The sequence below is a fragment of the Peromyscus eremicus genome, chromosome 10, assembly GCF_949786415.1.
Source record: "Peromyscus eremicus chromosome 10, PerEre_H2_v1, whole genome shotgun sequence".
NCBI classification, from domain to species: domain Eukaryota; kingdom Metazoa; phylum Chordata; class Mammalia; order Rodentia; family Cricetidae; genus Peromyscus; species Peromyscus eremicus.
The window spans coordinates 82,265,839-82,281,758 of NC_081426.1; the positions used below are offsets into that span (position 1 = coordinate 82,265,839).

The 15,920-nt window shown below is 38.4% G+C and overlaps 1 protein-coding gene across 1 annotated transcript in view; it reads right to left on the bottom strand.

Annotated features, from left to right (window-relative positions):
- Btc (betacellulin) overlaps positions 1–15,920 on the bottom strand; it is a 43,791-nt gene that overhangs the window by 20,382 nt on the left and 7,489 nt on the right. The window lies entirely within an intron of this gene.

The following is a 15,920-nucleotide window of genomic DNA, read 5'->3' on the forward strand; positions in this document are numbered from 1 at the left end:
TAAACATTTCAAATTGCCGTAATGACATTGTGCTTTATATTAAGAATGTGTATATCATAAATATTTTTAAATAGTCATTAGTTAAAGAAGGTACCTAAAATTCACTTTATTATTATCATAATCGTTATTATTTTGTGATACTGACAATCATACCCATGTTCTTTGAATTGCTGGTCAAGTGCTATACTACTGAGCCACACCTGCCTTGAGTCTTATTTTAAGATAACATTATGGGAATGTGGTACAAGATGGAAAAGAAAGGCAAAGATGAAGCTGAATGTTGGATAGGTCAAGGTTTATTATTCCAGTCTTTCTAGTTCACACATGTGAAAAATGTCTGTGATGAAAAGGGGAGAGAATAGGAAATGGTAGCAGAGATAAGAAGAGGAAGAAAAAGATGGCTTGGGAATTGGCTGCTCCTTAGTTCAAGACCTTGTTGACAGTGTTGAGTATGTGAAGTATGTGTTAAGGATACAGATCACTAAACACATCCTGACATATAATCAGTGCTCAGTAAATTGCCTCATTGCTATGCAGCTGACAGAAATAACAAGCATTCCTATTGGTTGTTGGAAATTATACATCTGGCCAGCAGTTGCTAGGCAACATGTTCTCCAATTCCATTTAATTCAACAAACAATCATGAGCCTTTGGAAACACCCAGGTGATTAGGATACACTTGACCCTCAAGAAGCTCTGAAGCCACGAGGCAGATAAGGAGCCAGCCAATTAACTACGATACAAAATGATAGCAGTGTGCCAGGAAACAATGGCTAGCAAATTATAAGGTCAAGACTTCCCAAAAACTGTCTTTATAATGTCAGCTTTACTGGTTATCGGATTGTAAAACACTGTTTTAAAGAAAGAGAAAGTACCAAAGGTTGGAGAAACTGAACAGAAATGGAAACTTAAAACACTGGTGATGGGCAAATTTACCCTTGTTTTCTGCAGCACAATTTAACACAAAACACAAAAACAAAAGTAATTAAACACTTGCAATTCTTCATGCCCAGTACTTATAAACTGGTAAGTTCTCCTCTGGAAATAATGCAGGATATGCACAGAATAAGTTACCTACAAAGGTCTCTGTGTGACCTAAGTTACAAAGCATTAAAAGTTCTTAAATAGGAGATAGGAGATGGTTCAGTGGGTAAGAGCATTTGCTATGCAGTCATGAGAAACTGAGTTCATATCAGTGGAACCATATGACAAACCCAGGCTGAAAGCCCTACTCCAGGTTCAGTCAAGGAAAAGGATGTTGAATGATAGAGTGGATACCCAACATCTTCTGTCCTTTATAAGGTTGTACACACACACACACACACACACACACACACACACACACACACACACACACACACGTCCACATACACCACACATACACATACATACAAACATCATTTACCTTAGTGTCTAGCAACACATGATTAATTAAACACATTTGACCTACCTTTATGCACAAAAATGGTGTTAAAACATTAGTAGTACATTTTAGTGTGTTTCCAAATAAGCAAACAGATTATGGAATAGTGATTTAATGTGGTTGATTTGTGTGTGTGTGTGTGTGTGTGTGTGTGTGTGTGTGTGTGTGTGTAAAGCACATTTCTTCATTTATCTAAATAATCAAAAGGTAGACAAACAGAAAAATGATCCGGCTCTTTGGGAACACTTTTCTTTAATTTTATTTTTATTTTTTTAACTTTTCTACAAGCACATTTTGTTTGTTGCAACGGGGAAAAAAAAGGAGTGAATCTTTTTTTAGAAAAAATCACAATTTGGCCACCAAACTTCCATTATTTATACTTTTTTCTCTAGCACTTCCCACTTAAAACAATCAGACGCCAACAATTGCTGTGGACTCCTGAAGCACAGGAATTATAGACCACTCATCTTTGAAATCTCAGTACCTAACACAAAATATGATACATGAAGAATCAGTAAATAAATGGTCTATTTTCAAAAAGTTTTCAAATCCAAAAACTCTCCACAGCAAATTCTGCTGGGAAACAATAAAACACAGTTAAGTCATTTCTAAAATCCAATTCACAAGTTGGTTTTCCCCCGAGACAAAATGAGGAAGCCTGAACTCTATAGTTCATGTACTCTAATAGCTCAGAGAGAGAGAGAGAGGGAGAGAGAGAGAGAGAGAGAGAGAGAGAGAGAGAGAGAGAGAGAGAGAGAGAGAGAGAGAGAGAGAGGAAGGGAGGGAGGGAAGGAGGGAAGAAGGGGAAGGGAGGGGAGAGGAGGGGAAGGGAGGGGAGGAGGGGAGGAGTGAGGGAGGGAAGCTAAGGAAAGGATGGACTGAGGAGATGGCTCAGTCGATAAGGGGCAAGCCACACAAGCATAAAGACCTCAGTTCAGATCCCCTGGCACCCACTTAAAAAGTCAGCATGGTGGCACACATTTGAAACACTGGTGCTGGGGGAGAGGAAAGAGACAGGTATCCATGGAGCTTGCTGCCCAGCCAGTATAGCCAATTGGTAAACTCTAGCCAACTGGACCTCCACATGCAGGTCCACACTTATATGCACACACACAAATATGTACATACATGGAATTTGTATAAAGAAAGGAAAGAAAGAAGGGGGAGGGAGGGAGGGAGGAAAGGAGGAAGGGAAGAAAGGAGAGAGGAAGGGAAGAAGGGAGGGAGGAAGGGAAGAAGGGAGGGAATTCTAAATCTAATAGAGATTCAATATCTACAAGCTAAAAGTGAAAATATTTACTTCTCAGGATTATTATAAAGGTTAAGTTTTATCAGAAAAATAGCTTAGAATACTATCCAATTTTTGTTTAGCTACTTTTATTCCTAATATTACTTATAATTTAACACATTATTCTCCACTTGTATCTAATGGAGGGAACACTGGTTCCACTGAAACAATTACTTAAATATTCCATCAAACCAAGGCCCATGGCCAGGCTCCTTCTGCTAATCCCTACTCCACGTTCTGGCATCAGTTGAGAAAAAGAGGCCACCAGCTCAGAGGTTAGAGACAGGGCCAAGAGGGGAGGTGTTTTCAGATAAACTAGTACCCAGTTCAAGAAAAGGTTCTGAAAAACATACACTCTACCTCCTACTGCCCTACAAACCATCTTCAGCTAGCAACTGGTGGTCATAAACCTATCTGGAAAAACAAAAGCATTTTTGGCGTGAGCAGATTCTAATAATTGAGCCAAGACAGTTCCTCTCAAATCTAAATTTAGTCCTTCCATCTTTATAATGGAAGATAATACCTTTCCCCCACAGGACCTGGCTGAAATGAAGAAACAGGAGATCTTTAAGTACCCACAGACCCCATGAGGTTTGCTCTGTTCATTTTAACTACTCAGGTCTTCACGGGACTTTACAATCTGTAAGGAGAGACTGAGAAATCAGTGAAACATTCACCAAGCCTGTGACCAAATACTACAGGCTACTTTACAAAGAACATTCTTGTTCCATCCATTAGTCAACAAATACTCATTACACACTGTGTTCTTGCTACTGATGCGAGACTCTGAAGGCTCAAAGATAAAGATATTAAGGCTAACATCAAAGATCTCATATTCTGGTTCAAGAGATGCACATATCATCAAGGTATTGCATGTTAACAAAGTGAGAGACAGCACATAAGGAAGGCTGAGAGAGATTCAGCTCTTCCTGGTGGCAAAGGTTTCATATAGAGGCTGAGGTTTATGATGAACTTCTAATGGGAAATAAATGACTTTTAAAGTGTCAATCGTTTTCTAAAAATGTGCAAGCAAAATAATCACAGTGTTTTATCTGCTGTGGGAGTGGTTAGCATCCATGTGGTCATAACAATGCAAATATTGATCATTTCACACAAAGTTATCACAAAATTGGAGACAATAATCACCCAATATCCACTCTCCGGGGAGCATGGTAGTGATTAGTCAGTTCCTAACACTTTGAGTAGCTGCTGTCAAGGTAGCCATGCTGGCAAACGGAGCATTACCTTGAGAAAACTAGAGAAGAATCTTAGGAAAATCAGACCTTACATCTATCCTATGTAAGACATCGTGTTTAAGGAAGCTAAAGTTGTAGCTTCACATAAGTAGGAAGCGTCCCTGGAGTCTTTCCCAGGTCCCACTGTTGGCATCTGGGGCTGGATGTATCCTTGCCGTGGGAGGTTGTACATTGTAAAATGGTTAAGTGACTTGGGCCTTTACCTGCTACATGTCAATAGTGTCTAGTGCCCCTCTGCACATCACACTTGAACTATCACTATGAAAAATGTATAGACGTCACCGAACGCTCCAAGGCCAGGGGAACTCCTCCATGTGAGAACCAATGCAAATCTCTGCAACCCATTTTATGTATTTTAATCTAAAGTACAGCCTGCATTTTTACCATATCCCTTTAAGGTAGACCAACTGCACACTGCACAGCCTTTAAAGGCTTATACTGGGACTTCTTAAAGTCCTTGAGTATCACCATCACATGGAAAGGTTCCAGTTCACTATGTGTCTTTGAGATGACAAATTATCTTTTTCCTCAAGAAAACCTTGTATTGTAGATTTTCTGTTCATCCCATAATCTAGTTCATGAAAAATAAGAATTTTTTAAGAAGCACATATGATTAAAGTTATCAATGTATTTATGAGATGGAGAATGCATTGTGTTTAGGGAAAGACATGGCAAAATAATTGGGATAAGTATGTGGGAAGCATAAAACCTCCCATCAAAAGCATCGCAAATTATGTTAAATTACTAAGAATTCTGAAGGTTTTTAAATATCCTACCAACTTTGAACTCAGAAACTATCCTTTCAAAGCACCCATCAAAGTCCTAAAGTTTCAGTGGAAGGGATTCAGTCTGCTCTAAGCAGGCCAATCTCGAGACCACCCATGCATGCTTTCAGTCCCAGGCATTCATTCATTCAAACCTGCCTCCATCTGTGCAGCTCACTTTTCTTGCTTGTTATCTTTGGAATCACCTAAAATCAGTATAACCTCTCTTCCCCACAGAACACTCTGAAATATTTGTAGCTGGCTATCAAGTTTCCCTATGGAGCTTTCTCTTACCAAGCTAAGCATCCTGGCTCCTTCAACCATATTTTATTAGTTAATGTCAAAAAGCTTTGTCATCTTCCTGTAAATGCAAAGTACCATCCAACATGGTCTTTTAAAAGACAGAGAGGAGTAGGGATCTCAGCCCCACAACTTCTAGTAAGGCAAGCCCATAATCTATGAGCCCCTCTGGGCTGTCATAATAAATGTTGAGGTTTTATTCTGCCTAACATAGAACATACCTACTAAATTCTTATGTTGCTGAGAAACAGTGTCATGTTGGGCATGTTTCTCCTCTGTGTTTTTTTTCCCCTTTACTTTCCTTCATCTTTTGTATTTCTTCTAAGTAGACAGTTTTTTACACTTACTCCTTTTTAACTGTATCATGTGAAGCTTTAACTGTCAAAGAATTCACAACTTTTTCTCTTGCTTTTGGATTCCTTTATTAGCCTATCAAATATTCCACTTCACATGACCTATAGAATTTCTCAGGTATACAAAAATAAGACAATAAAAACAAAGGTACAATGTTAGCTCTACTTGCTAAGTGACTAGAACTTGAGTTCTCATTTCTGGAGTTAGTTCTTAAAATATCAACCTTATTCATAAACTCAAAGAAAAGGGGAAAGAAATCCAGCACTGCTTCAGTTGAGTCCAAGCCCATCTACGTTAATGCATTTTGAGATCGTCAAGTTAAAAATTACAGACTGTATTAAATTATTATCCCCATCCGTCAGCGTGGGGAATGAAGTCAGTAGGAACAATACCGGCATTCAAAAGGAGGCAGCTTGACAAGGCCCATGGCACAGTCTCACAGTCACTGCTAACGCTGAGGTAAGAAATAAGCCAGCTGGATCAACTATTTAAAAAGATCATATGTGACCATACAGTCTGTACGACGCATTTGCCTCATCTCTGAGCTGAATTTTCCATGTATAAAGCCAAGAACATTTTGGATTTTAAAAACAAATATATTATCAGGAAATGTTCATTTATCTCTATTTTAATGATTAGAAACTTCTTAGATACCTTGCAGACCTCTGCTTACCTACTGTCTTCTATCAGACCAGATTTAAGATGCGAACCGCACTCCATGTTCCACGATAAACAGGAAGACTGTTTCATCCTCAGGCCCCCCAAGACTTCATTTACATTAAAGGGAAACAGTATTGAGCAGCACGAAAACAACAGCTTTGCCATCAGCAAGACTTGGATTCTAGATCTGAATTTTAATTGGCTGATTCGTGATTATGATTCTTACTAACCACTGAGCTTCGGAGTTCTTTCTGTAAACCCAACTCCCGTGTCGCGGTGAAAATTTAGCTAGGTACGTAAACACAGAGGGGAAAAGAAGTTATAAACTGTAACCATGGTTAATGCCTTTGCGTGTATAGAAAGCCATATTCTCACTCTCATAAATGGTAAACGGATACTGACTAATTTCTACATCTAGATTGTAATTTCACTTGTACATAAAATGTCTGAAACAATGACAACAAAATGTCAATGCATACATACATACACACACCACATTCCCGAAGTGTGTTTTGTAGTTATGGGACAAACTGTGTAGGGGTATCTCCAAGTGTTGTCTCTTCCTGGTGTGTTTTGTTTTGTTTTGTTTTGTTTTTAAGATCTCTGAAGTGAATAAATAGGTCTTTGCTGATTAATAGCAGTATGGGGTCTTTCTCATGTGTTGGGTCTTTGTGTTCTGTGACTCAGCACACCATTTATGGGAGCTGGGATTTCTGACTCGGTTGGTTGAGTCAATGGCACAAATATAGTTGATAAGGTCAGATATGAGACAGTACAATTCAGTAACAACTGACTGAGCTATAATCATTTCTCTAGACTTCAAAAAGGGCATATTTGATAGAGTTTTTATGCAGTTTAAATCAATACAAGGAGAAAAATTATAAGCATTTGAGGACTTTTCCTGTAGCATCTTTGCTGCCAAGAAGAGAAACAGAATGTGGACTGTGTGAACTATGAGTGGTTCCCACGTCCAGAAAGACGCCGTATCTAACATGGAACTGGAAATAACGACAGGGTGGGGCTGCTGATTAACGCTGGGCTCACGCTGGACTAAGATAAAAATTGTGAAGTGAATGAAATTTAGTATTTGTGCTCTCCTTAAAAACAAAATCAACTCTTTTTCTGCCTTTCCTGTTGCTGTCTTTCACGATGTATTAACTATTGCACTCACAAATACTGCCCCGAGTATAATGTTATCATTTAGCTTGTTTTCCAAGCAAACCCATACGAAGAGAAATTACTTAGCTCAGAAGAACTTTCCTAGAGCCTAGAATGTCTCAATCCATGTCCTCCAGGAGCCAGATCCTGAGATATGGATTAAAGAGTTATAATCCCAAGGCCATGAAAATGATGGAAAAGGAAATGAAAGAGAGAAGGGAGGTACTTAAAAATTGGTCTTCATTGTCTCACACAAGGACATAGGAACTCCCCCCAATAGCATATTTACCCACACACAGACCACACAAGCGGTCCAAACAGTAACTGAATCTAAGGTGTGCTTCCAGAAAATGGAAGGAAGGAGAAATGTATTGGCCCAGTCATGCTCATCACCAGTTCCCCACTGACAAAACTCTTCTGCTGGGTACTAATGTCCTTAGTTCTGATGAATAAGAGGCCAGGACTTATGGCATGGGGTGTGACATCTTAATCAAGGTCCAAAGTGGGGCAACCTGTGTGGGAGGCAGCAGAAGAGCTCTTGGATTAGCCCACTGGGTTCCAGCACAGGAACCTGGGTAGCAGGACACCTCTTAGGAAACAGAGAAACAGTGTGCCAAGCTAAAGTGGAGTTCTCAAGTTCTTTCCAGTGATTTCACCTGGGAAACTTCCTGTTCGATCAAACTGAAAGATGGGCTTCTGGATTTTCAGGGCCTGAGGGGGAAGCATGGAGAAAGAGAAACAATACATAGGGTCTTCACAAAGATGTCCCTGTCATTCCAAATCAGGAAAGTAAAATACAATTATTTCTCCTCTAATATGAAACTCTATTCTAAATGAAAGATATAATATCTTGGTGTCTAATAAAGACTAAGAATGATAGATAGTAACATTTTTACCACAGAGTGTAATAGCCACACTTCAAGACATATCCCATTCTCAAGAGTCATCAGCCAGCATGAATTGGACTCAATTGAGAGAGAGGTTAGGATGGAGGGGGAGGAGTTAGGAGAGGAGAAAAATATGATCAAAATATATTGTATGAAATTACCAAGGAATAAATAAAAACATTGTTTTAAAAAGAAAACAAGGCACCAAAGTTTAACAATAGTAAATAAAAGACAAAAGGTTTCAGAGTGGAGACTTACCCAACCTTCAAAAGTCCCAGAGTTCTTTAAATGAGTTTGAGTAAGCCAATTTCCCTTAGTATTCATCTATTATTATCTTTATCAGTAAAACTGTTCATAAGGACTAAAAATATAAAGAAAGAAAAGCACATGATATTAGGATTATCTTCCAAGTGTAAGAAATATAGAAAATAAATTATACTGGGATCCCAAAGAGAGACAATGTGGTAAGCTGGTGAGATATTATAGAAAAACTTCATTAAGAAGCAGGAAACTGAAATGAATCAGAGGCAATGGTGTAGCAATGAGCTCTGTGTGTGTTAGAGACTGTGGGCAAAGCCATGTGGCTGGAGAAGAAATGATAAAAAGAAAATGTCTCATGAATCAAGGGCCCTCTTGATGTGTGTGCTGTGACTGTAAAATAATTCAATTGATTTTCCCATGTGATTTAGAAAAATAAGACTCATTAAGAAACAGTCACACCACATATTTTCAGTTGACTCTTTGCAATGCCTGCTCACCACATCCTGAAAGACAGATTCACAGTTATGAAGCTGATTAGTCTAGAAAACCACCCAATACATGTATAATAGTGATGACTATTGTTGGGTAGAAATCAATAAGAAAGAACAAGGGGTTGTCATTTAGTAGACTTTAAAAAAAAGGTGGGGGGAGGGAAGTGAGGCTTATAATTATGTAATCAACCTCATCTCTTGTGCCTCTCCATTACAGACTGACTGTAAGTTATCTAAAAACGAGTGCAGAGTTTTCTCCCCATTTTCTATCACAAGGGAAAAGGTGGCCTCTGACATAGCAGCAGTTGAAATTTTCATCAATATATTTTAGTAAGTGTAGCTATGATTTGCATTTCCTTCACACTAAGGCACAGTTGAGTTATTCAGCTATCAAATCTGCAGAGTCTTCAAGGTAGAAACATCCTCCGGCATAAGATTGCTGCTATATTCCAAGATGAGGCCCATGAGAAGAGAAGAGTCATGGAACTCAAGTTTGGATGGGAAAAGAATCAAATCATTTTCTTCTCCAATGCTGGCTTCCAATCCTGATGGCTCTGCCTCTTATGTTCATCTCAGGGGAGACTGGCAGCTTCTTCCTTTGAGGATCTCCTAACCTTCAAAGCATCCTCAAAGTGAACTAGCATCATTCTGTATTCATAAAAACACAATATATCCTGAAAGTCACTTGGTCCATCTGCCTTTATGCCTGGAGATCACCTCTGCATGCTTCCCATAAGAGCTAAGAATAACCCCCAACGTGCCCAGGTGTGGGAAACTCACCACATCCTAGAGCATTTGCTTCCATTTTTGTTTTCAAAGCTTCATATGGGAAAAGAATTCATCCTGGATTAATGTGAAAGTTATCTTCCTTAGGCCTTGAGTTCATTGGTCTAACTTGTACTCTGATCCATACGGAGGGGACCTTTGTTGAAACTGCTTTTCAAATATGTTAAATTGTGTAGATGGATTTTTGAGGGGAGAGGGTACAAGCTCACACACAAAAAAAGTGACACAGAGACTTATTATTAATTGTGACAGCTCAGCCTTAGCATAGCCTTAGCTTGTTCCTAACTAGTTCTTATAACTTAAATTAACACATATCTTCTCATCTTTGTTCTTTTACGTGGCTTGGTTATCTTTACTCTGCACTGTTCATCTTTTTTTTTTCTGTCTGTCTGGCAACTCTGCCTTCCTCTTCTCAGTGCCCTCTCTCTGCCAGAAAGTCTTACCCATCTCTCCTGACTAGCTATTGACTGCTCAGCCCTTCACCACACCAATCACAGCGATACACCTTCATGCAGTGCAAAGTTGCTTCTGCTAGACCAAGATTCACGCTTCCCAGTCAGCACCCCATTTCCTCAGTGGCTTAAAGTAATACCTCCTCATGTACATTCATGTTCGGGTTCCTCAGTTATCAGTCTCTGGATCCTGGGCTCACACAGCTCACACACAGCTAGCAGCCTCATTCTCTTCATCCCCAGCATTCCATAGGGCTGATCCTCAAACCTTTCAGCAATACACTCTTGCTCTCTACTTCCTGACTTTCCCACAGCACTTTTTCTGACTTCTCTACCATGAGTTCAATGCCACCAACACTGCTTCAGGTCTCTCATTTCCCCTGCTCTTCTTTACTGCGATAAAATAAATGTAAAGGTTAGAATCTTGCCTTTTTAAAGTATAATTTGGTGGCATAAAATTAATTCAAATTATCGTGGAAACCTCACCATCACCTCTAGAATTCTCTTCAGCTTGCAAAATTGAAATTTTTAAACTCATCAAACAAAATCTCCTCACCCTACCCCTGACTCTACCATTGGGAATGTCCATTCTCTTTCTGTCTCTATGAATTTTTTGTCTCTGTCTTGTTTCCTGCAGTGTCATCTGGTGTCACAAAACACTCATGGACTCGGTTACTGGACAGATAGTTACCAGGACATATTGTGTGCCCAGCATAGTGCTAGAGAAATCATAGTCAATGAAAAAAAATCATTTATATTTCCAGCCCTATTTTCTAAACAGGTAGTTGTTCCAAAAGGAGTCTCTTTTTCAAGAGAACATTTTATGCGAGAATTTCATATTTATTGAAAACTTCCAAGGCATTAAGCATTAAGAATATATCCCTTCCTCGCTTTTAGCTGCCTCTAATGTGACCTTGTCACATTGCTGTGACACATGACCAGAACTATTCCAGATGCATCACTGTTGTTGTTCATATCTTTCTTTGTCAAGATTTTTAGTCTCCTTTGCTCTTTAACAGACCTATCTTTCCTTGGTGTTCATAACCTTATTGACACATTGAGTATCCCATAGATTGTCCCTCATTTTTTCATTTGTCTGATGTTTTTACATAGCTCAGCTGTGATTGTAATTACTGGAGAGACTATTACATTGTTGACTCATTCTTCACATTATAATGTATTAGAGAAGGCATAACATCTAAATGACAGTTGGTTGTGTTAACCTGGATTACTTGGTTAAGGCGGTCACACCAGACCTCTGACCTATACAGTCACTACATTCCCCTTGCACACTCTGTTACATGTTAGGAATTCAGCAAATGTTTTAAGTACATGGTGCAGTATGTCAAGCTCAGCACTCTGGCGGATCTCAGGATTAACATATTGCAAAACTGAATCCTAGCATCCTTAGAGTCATACCTCCTCATTTCTCAAGCACCTCCATCCCTGAAAACACCAGTCTACCCTCTGCTTCTATGGTTTTTCATTTTTAGTTTTGTTTTTATTTTGTTGTGCTTGAGACAGAGTCTTACTAGTAGCACTGGTTGGCCTTAAACTGAAAGTAATCCCCTTATCTCAGCTTCTAAGTTGATGAACCATCATTTCTGGTTCTGATTTTGACTGCTTCACAACACTCACAAAAACATAGCAATCCCTTATGGTGATATTTTATTTGTGCTGAAATGTAATTTTATTTGTATATTAATAAATAAAGTTGCCTGGGGGTCAGAGCTAATATCAAGCCATAGCAGAAGTCTGGCAGTGGTAGCACACGCCCTTAATCTGATCACATGGCAGAGAGAGTCTGTGTGTTCAAGGACATAGCCAGCATGGAGACACACACCTTTAATCTCAATACCAACCATACAAGACCTGGAGGTCTGTATAGAAAGGCAGTGATGAGGAGGTCATGTGGTTGGGTTTACAACCAATGAGAAGGCAGAAAAGAAAGTCAATAAAAAGACAGATACACAAGAAGTAGGTCTCTTTCTCAGGGGGAGGTCGGCAAGGGCAGCGAGGGGTAAGAAGGAGGTTTTAGACTCAGCTCTTAGCTACTGCTCTGACCTCTTGGGCTTTTAACTCTGCGTTTGGCTCTGTGTTTCTTATTTAATAAGACCATTACATCCACAATCTCTTTCTTGGGTATATATACAAGTACATTGAAATCAAGAGTTTTGTGAGTTATCTGTAGCCACGTGATCACTACAGCATTAGTATTAGCCAAAACATGAATACAATGTCAAAGTCCATCAAATTATAAATTAATTATAATTAAATAAATTATAAGTAAAGATAGTATGATAGATACATGCAATAGGATATCATTCATCCTTGAAAACAAAAGAAACCACTCCACATGGGATGTTATACTATTCTTCGAAAGCAAGCCACTGAATCAGTTTTCCATTGAAAGGTGTCAAGGAATTAAGTTTCATCTCCTGAGGGGAAGAGTATCTACATATATATTTATAATTACTCTATAAGGGAACATTGTTCTTCTCCTAGAAAACAGACTCCTAAAAGTGTATTAAGGAAGACTTCAATAGGTCTGGGATGAGGAGACATGATGATGTGTACTTTTCACGTTCCCTGGGAAACAGCCCAGGTTGGGTTCCACCACTCTAACTTCTGTTGGTCTCCATAGTTTTAGTTCCTGATCAGGCATCTAGTGTCCCAAAAGCAGCCCCACAGAAAAACCATCCTCTCCCAAATATGGTACTGTCATCTTCAGAGCGAGCTGTGATCCTTGTTTCTTCTTCCTTGTGGATCTGTGATCTGTCAATATAGATGAAGAATTCTTATGCTGAAATATTTACAAGTTTTTCTCTCTTCTCTCAGCCAAGCTGTGCGTCAGTAGAGTTTTCCCTTGCCTTTGACTAGTTTCTCATCTGTTCTTCTATACACTAAGGTCACTCTTAAATCACCGTGTTCACCATGTTACTACCCTATTGAGAACACCAAGGTAGTACTTTTATCCATTATTATTGCATCCCAGTGAAGGTCCTCTTGCTAATATGAGTTAGAGAATAAAATGGTGTTCCTGGATGTTATAAAGCTTCCACACAATAAGAAGAACTTTAAAGAAAAAAGAATAAAGCACACTCCATTTGGGTTTCCACTCCTTCAGGGTCATGAATCAATTCTCTTAAACATGTCACTACATCATAATCATTAAACTTTTTAATCATATTAATTATTAAAACATTAATAAGTCTTAAAAGATGCTATTGTTACCACAAGATGAACCTGATGCTACCTCCAAACTTATAGAGCCTAGCAGCGAGTGATTAGGGACCACAAAGTTGGGCATGGTGGTGTATACCTGTAACTTCAGCATTCAGGAATCTGAAGTAGAAAGATTAGGAGTTCAAGGCCAGCCTGAGTTCTGTAATGAGACCTTGTCTAAAAAACATAAAACAAGGAAAAGAACCATGGGGCAGACCACTGGTCCAGACCTTTGATTAAGATGAGGTAGCCCGTCGTCACTAAACAGTAGGGAACCAGGAGAAAGGCAGATTGAATTTTTCCTCAGCATCTAAACAAACTCCCTCCAACTAAGAAACCATAAAATATTTTAAAGTTTGTTTCACTTGTCATTAAAAACTTGGCTTTATCTGAATTACAAAATTACTTGGCTCCTGTCCCTGGGAACCCCACCGAGAGAGCACTGCATCAAGAATTCAGTGTCCTGATTAAAGGCTTCATTTTAGAAAGCCCCTCCTTCTGGAGTCAGTATTTCCCTCCGTAGACCACAAAATCAACTTCGTGCTCTAGGTGTTTGAGCATTCTCACTATTTTGTTGCACACATAAAAAATAGCAGCTATTCATCTACCAGCCTCTAAGTCTTTCCTAGGTAACCCCCCATCACTGTCATGGAAGAATTGCCTCCAGTCTCTACTCCATCAGTGGGTTCCCTCAATCACTCAGCCCTTCAATTCCCCTCCTATGAGGATCCTATTTAACCTGTACTGTAGAATTAAGTAAGTCTATACTCTTTCATTTGTGATGAACATTTTAACACAACATATTATAAACTCCTGTTAGAAGATAATTGTTTATAAGTAAATGGTTCTTATTCATTCATTGATGCCTAAAGGTCATAGACATTTAGATCTTTCTCATTATTATAAGCTTTATAAATCACAATAGTGTTTTCTTTTGACCCCAAACATTGTGTCATGTACAAGAGAGCCCTACTTTGGGGTAAATTGACATGTTGCTAATGGTAGTTATCAACACTAAAGTCCATGAATAAATCCAATTATGCTAGGTCATCTCACTCAGAAACATCTTGGTAAGGAACTATATAATGAAAAAAAGTCATTTTTTAGCAAATCTTCAGACAAATACCAAGAGTTGTGAGAGAGAGTAGAGAGTTCCTAAATTTCGGTTATCAAAGAGTTTCTCTCTCTCTATTTCTCTCTCTCACTTTCTCCCTCTGTGTGTGTGTGTCTGTGTATGTGTGTCTGTGTCTGTGTCTGTGTGTCTGTGTGAGTGTGTTTGTGTGTGTATGTGTGTTATAGTGTAAAGTTTATGCCAAATACTCTGTGGCATACTATGAGAATATACTGGTCTAGGAATACTTCCTGGGCTATCTCACCTTCATTTGCTCAGCAAGTGCTTACTGAATACTTCCTATATAAAAACATTATTCTAGGCACTCAGATATACGTAAGCAATCTGACAAGACCTCTGTCATAGTTATGGACAAAAACTTACTTTCTTTTCCTCCAGAGGTGAAAAGTGTGATAATTTCCTTCTCCTTTACTCAAAACAAAACTCCATCACTTCACTTGGATTAATGGATGAAGTTATTCTATTACTAATTTATAAATTATATCTATAAAATATTTTGAAAGTTATTCACACAGTTATTCACAAAGTTGAGAGTAGTAGTACTGTTCTAGACATTTGTTTCCCAATTATTCTGGTAAAATCTTTTCCTGTATTATTCTATGTTGTCCTCAAAATGATCCTGTGTCCCTAAGTGATGATGAGGATATTTTTGAGTGGGTCAGAGAATGAGATGTGGAAAAGCTAAGTAATTATCTCACTGTTATAAGATAGAAATGGAACAATTTAATATCATGAATGGCTATCTAAAGAGTCAGAAATTTTTCTCCTAAAATTTATGAAATTTTTTTTCCATTTTTCTGATATTTAGAATGAATTTTGACATTGCATCGCCACCTACTCTTCCAAAATGACAGATCTATTCCTTTTAAATTGAGGCAATTATTTCTGTAATTCAAAGAAATGAGACAATCTCATTTTGATGAGATGACTTCAAATATCAAAAATCACCTCTTAAATACACTCAACTACTACAGAATGACTTTGTATCTATATCAATGTCACACAGTGCTGTGAAGCTCTTAACTACATAAAATCAGGATCAGAATTGGCAGGTGAAAAAGAATCTATGAGGGCATTTCGTATTCAGAGAATAGATATTCATTTCACTTTTGAAAATTTATAGTGCACATTCTCCTTTCAAAATCAGTCAAAGTAAAGTTCTTTGGGGGATTTTTATCTGATGCCTATTTCATAACTTGCAGATCATAAACCTGACAAACAAAGGCCCAAAAAAGGATTTTTTTCATTAATTAATACATTCCGATTATAATCAGGAAGTCAGACTCAAAATTGCAACAAAAAGTATTAAGAAGGTATTGGTCATTATGATTTCTCCTGTGATTTCATATAATAGATTATGCATATCTAAAATTTACTCTTTGGACTCAATGTAGGTGTTTTACAGAGTAATGAGGGTCATATATGCAATAACCTTGGTTCCATTCCTATCAGCATTTGTAAATGAGGATATTAAGGCTGAGAA